This window comes from Adiantum capillus-veneris, chromosome 18 (genome assembly GCF_014529385.1).
Source record: "Adiantum capillus-veneris isolate H3 chromosome 18, ASM1452938v2, whole genome shotgun sequence".
Lineage (NCBI taxonomy): Eukaryota > Viridiplantae > Streptophyta > Polypodiopsida > Polypodiales > Pteridaceae > Adiantum > Adiantum capillus-veneris.
The window spans coordinates 121,813,190-121,818,762 of NC_140948.1; the positions used below are offsets into that span (position 1 = coordinate 121,813,190).

The window sequence follows — 5,573 nt, forward strand, 5'->3', positions numbered from 1 at the left end:
CAACTCCTGAAACATAGAGATTACAAAACAATTGCAGAACGAGCCCACATGCTTGAAAAATGAGGGACAAGAAACAAGGATGCAGGAGTGAGGGATGAAAGATCACTTCTAGTACTCGAAAGAAGTCCAAAAGTCAAGCTGACAGCTGGAGGTAGGGGCAGAATGACTACTACCCCCATTGAACACCCCCGGTGTGAGAGAGGCTAGCATGGTTGCTGCAGGCCCTGATCAAACTGGTACATTATTCTCTCTTCAGTTGGTGTTGAAAAAAAACACACAACCACACCCTAAAGAAAAAAATATCCTTAAAATCAACAGAACCAACCACAATAAAATGGAGGGACATATACATATCCCTAAAGCTCATGGGACCATTGAAAAAGAGCCCAAATTAATCACTCATTCCCACATATCGGCAGGGCAGTGCAGATAACAAACTTCAAAATAAGCAAAATCTAATGCGGCATGTGCCACAAAATGAACATGACAATCCTCAAGTTTGACTGAGGTGTATGGATGAAACTCCGTATGAGAGCTGATGCTCTAGCCTCTTCCCCATCAGGAAAAAATTATAAGTCTTCTAGCCTGGAAACTTAGACCTGAGAAATCACTAAATTACAATGTGTGATGGGGATGTGATGGCGCAAAAGCCCTGGAAAAAAATGGCCTTTAAGGGCCTGTGTGCTAATTATTAACAATGCCCTACCTTCTTCAAGCAATTCCAGCGGGAGCTTCAATCGCTGCGCTTGAAGAAGTTCCTGTTGTTCCATTCAAAACAGTTACATTTCCTTCTGTGTCCACATCAATGATTGCAGAGTCTCCTTCCTTAATCTCGCCGCCAAGCATTCTCTCTGCCATGCTATCCTCCAGTAGCCTCATAATTGCTCTTCTCAAAGGCCTTGCACCATAGCTAGGACTGTAGCCCTCATCAACAATTCTATCTCTAAACCTTTCTGTCACTTGCAAGTCGATTGTTTTTTTCTTCAAGCGATCAAAGACCTCTTTCAGCATAATGTCAGCAATCTCCTTCACCTCAGACTTTGTCAGCTGCCTGAACACAATAATCTCATCGAGTCGATTCAAAAATTCAGGCCTGAAGTACTGCTTGAGCTCCTCATTCACAAGGGTCTTGATTCTATTATAACTGCTGTCTTTCTCATTATAGTCTAGTTGGAAACCAATGCCACCACCTCCCTTTTCAATCACACTACTTCCCACATTGGAGGTCATAATTAGCAGTGTATTTTTGAAATCCACAGTTCTACCCTTGCTGTCAGTAAGCCTGCCATCTTCCAGAATTTGAAGCATCATGTTGAATACATCTGGGTGTGCTTTCTCAATCTCATCAAAGAGCACAACCGTATAAGGTCGGCGCCGCACAGCTTCAGTCAACTGCCCCCCCTCAGTATAACCCACATAACCAGGAGGTGACCCTATAAGCTTCGAAACTGTGTGCCTTTCCATGAACTCACTCATATCAAGCCTGATCATTGCCTCCTCTGAACCAAAATAATATGCTGCCAAGGCTTTTGCTAACTCTGATTTCCCAACACCAGTTGGGCCAGAGAAAATAAAGCTTGCAATGGGCCTGTTCGGATTCTTCAAACCTACACGGGCCCGTCGAATGGCCCGACTTATGGCCTTGACAGCCTCATCCTGCCCAATAACTCTATTATGCAGTGTCCCTTCCATTTTCAATAGGCGACTAGACTCATCGATTGAAACCTTCTCTACTGGAATCCCAGTCCATGCTGCAACAATTTGTTGTATATCCGACTCAGTGACCACAGGCCCAACATCACCAGCCTCGCTCTCAGCCTTAGCCTTTTCCTTGCCCTTTTCTGTGATAGCAGATATCTGAGCCTTCAACTCCATTTCCTTGTCACGAAGCTCCCCTGCCTTCTCAAAGTCTTGCCCTCTCACAGCTTCATTCTTCTCCTTTGTTATTTGTCTCAGCTCCTTATCAAGCTCCTTGGCTTCATCAGGTGATTGAGCATGGCGAAGGCGGACACGAGAGCCAGCCTCATCAATCAAATCGATAGCTTTATCCGGTAGAAATCGATCACTGATATACTGGTAAGAAAGCTGAGCAGCAGCAACCAAAGACTCATCTGTATAGCGTAGCTTGTGATGAATTTCATACCGCTCTCGAAGACCTTGCAAGATCTGAATAGTCTCATCTACAGTAGGCTCAGGGACTTGCACAGGCTGAAAACGCCTTTCAAGAGCCGGATCTTTCTCAATATGCTTTCTGTACTCGTCAAGAGTTGTAGCTCCAATACATTGAAGTTCACCTCGAGCCAATGCAGGCTTCAAAATATTGGCAGCATCGATGGCACCCTCAGCTGCACCTGCTCCAATCAAGGTATGCACTTCATCAATGAAAAGGATAATATCATCAGCCTGCTTGATCTCCTCCATAAGCTTTTTTAGCCTCTCCTCAAACTCTCCCCTATACTTGGTACCAGCAACCAGTAGACCCATGTCGAGAGTGATCACCTTCTTGCCCTCAATTGTCTCAGGAACATCACCACCAGCAATACGTTGTGCAAGCCCCTCAGCAATCGCTGTCTTGCCGACACCTGGTTCACCAATAAGGCAAGGATTGTTCTTTGTCCTGCGACCGAGGATTTGTGTAACGCGCTCAATTTGTGGCTGCCTGCCCACAACAGGATCCAACTTCCCATCCTCGGCTAGCTTTGTCAAGTTAGTCCCAAACTCTTCAAGAGTGGGCATCTTTGCATTGCTGCTACCACCACCTACACCAGCACCAACAGCCTCAGTGCTCTCACCCACCATGCGAATCACCTGCGTTCTGATGTTGCTGGGATCAGCACCCAGATTCTCAAGAACCCGGGCAGCAACACCTTCACCTTCTCTGAGCAAACCAAGCAATAAATGCTCAGACCCTATGTAGTTGTGGCCCAACTGCCGTGCTTCTTCGAGAGAAAGCTCAAGCACACGTTTAGCCCTCGGGGTGAAGGGGATTTCAACAGCAACAAAGCCACTGCCTCGACCAATGATTTTCTCCACCTCTGTGCGTGCTTCTTTAAGGTTTACCCCCATGGACTTAAGTACCTTTGCAGCAATGCCTGTTCCCTCACCAATAAGGCCAAGAAGAATCTGCTCAGTGCCAACAAAATTGTGACCAAGACGTCGGGCTTCTTCTTGTGCAAGCATGATCACCTTAATAGCCTTTTCTGTGAACCGTTCAAACATAGCTACAGTGGTAGCTCGGCTCCTTGACGAAGTGGGAGGCCGGGAAAGAAGTTCAGCCATGGTGGCATGGAAGCTTTTGGTGCCTCTAGGGTTGGCGTCAATGAAAGAGAGATGGCGAAAGCCAGAAAAAGAACTTACTTGCAAGAGATGAGCCTGACGAGCAGTGGAGACCTTGGCTGGAGGTAGTGGGTATGAGCCCGTGCTGCTGGCGGTGCCATAGCCCTGGGCCTGCTTGCGGGAGACGACTCTCACAGGCAAAATCGAAGCTACACCCGCCATGACACCACTATCGCAGATGCCCTGTACAAAGCCTTTGAGAATCGGCCGGCTGGATATATCAACGTCTCAATACTCGTGTGGAGGGTTGGCCGGCTGGATATATCAACGTCTCAATACACGTGTGTAGTGTTTGCAAGATAATAATGTTTGTTCCGGCAAATTTTTGGCCTGCCCAAAAGGCAAAGACTATAGAGATGTCTTCTCTTTTTGTTGACTAAAATAGAAAAGAAGATGAGTTGTATTTTCATACATTTTTTGATAGGTCAAAATGTTCATTGGTTGAAGTAAGATAGTGGACACTCATTTAAATGAAGAGTGTGTAAATCTAATGATGGGTATGTCTTGAGTTTTGAAATATGAAATGAATGCTCGTTTACCAAGGAAAAGATTTTGGGCTACCTTTTTGAAAGCATGAAACTTGAAACCTTTTAGAGGTTAAATGATAAAGACTTAGCTATTTGGATATGATAAGCACTACTATTGGCTCTAAGACTAAGAAAAAACATATTAACACAGTAGGTCCCTCCCACTACTAGTGTAGGGCACCTCTCAAGACTCCTTCACTCCCTTCACGCGCTTCCTTCCCTCGCCCTCTTATCACCTCTTGCCACAACCATCTACTGTAACATTTCGCCTCCACTCTTTCTCTCTCTCTCTCTCTCTCTGTCCCCCTTCTTGTCTTACCCCTGACTAGCAATATCAACGTGAATTCTCCCTTCCATGTCAGTGAGACGCTATGCTGAGCTTGAATTCTCCCACGGGTCTCCCACCCAATAGGTGAGCAAAGAAAAACGTCATGCACACAGAGAGAGAGAGAGAGAGAGAGAGAGAGAGAGAGAGAGAGAGAGAGAGCTCCTGTCGCCACAATCTTCATGGTGATTTGAGAAGCGAGCATTCTAGAGAGAGAGAGAGAGAGAGAGAATTGTGTTGCCTCCATGCAGAGCTTGTTGTCGCTTAACTATAGAAGCTATGAACTATATTGTGTATGCATGGCCTCCATGCAGAGCTTGTCGTTGTTTAACTATAGAAGCTATGAACTGTAGAGAGAGAGAGAGAGAGAGAGAGAGAGAGAGAGAATCTTTTAAGATTCCTCCTATATTTCTTTTTCAACATGGGTATCACCTACTGGGTAGTTCCAAAAATCCGAAGAGTCACCTTTTCATTTTAAGAAGTTCTTTCACTTGTTGAAACTTGAAGTGATAGACTAAAGTTGTCATTTTTGCTAGTTCAAACTTGAAGGAAGGATCTATCCTTTGGAGCCTTAATCTCTAGAGATGTTTTATTTTTATTTTTAGAGATTTGAAAGTTAAGTTTAGAACTTAAGGATGTAGAACTTTTAAAGTAAGGTCTCCAATGTAATGGAATTGGCCTATTAACTTGAAAGTAGCAGAAATTAGAGAGAGTACTTTTGTGAAATTACTTTGTGAGCATAGTGGGTGAACATAATTGATGGTAGCAACATAAACATAGCATTCGGTTAACTTGTCATGAACAATACTTTTGCAAGAGAGAGAATTTAGAGAACATGACAACAATTGAGGACCGGATTTATGTGGAGCCGGTCCCCCCTCCAATAGGCATTTGTATTATGATTTCTCCCATCAAGAGAGACTTGTTACAATACAATCTTTGTGTTCCTTGTGACCTAGGTGATGCAATGAAGATGGAAAGATTCATGCATCACGAGCATAACATAAACTTTGAGGAAAGCATTAACTATCCGAAACCTCAATCCCAAGACCTCAAACACCTTCGAAGGTGGAGAGAGCTAGCAAGGAATGAGGGTAGGGAAGAGAAAGAAGAAACATTTCATAGGAGAAAGAATTAGTTCCTCACTTATCATCACTCTTCTTGCTAGCATACATAATAGCATAGTAATAAAGATGGAAAAGATAACAAGCTTAAGCATTAAAGCATGGCTCTTGGTTGGATTTGCATTCCATAGCCAAGAGAGTTGGTGTAGGGTCTCAACCTCTCTACTTGCTTGGAGAAGGAGAGGGAGCTCTTGCACTTTGCACTCCAATGAGAGTGTGTGTGAGTGTGTGTGGAAGAGTATACCCCCTAAGCAAGCCCCT

The 5,573-nt window shown here is 44.4% G+C and overlaps 1 pseudogene; it reads right to left on the reverse strand.

Moving 5' to 3' along the window:
* Window positions 1-368: 368 nt before the first annotated feature.
* On the reverse strand, window positions 369-3,554 carry LOC147436322 (chaperone protein ClpC1, chloroplastic pseudogene; annotated as a pseudogene).
* Window positions 3,555-5,573: the final 2,019 nt, after the last annotated feature.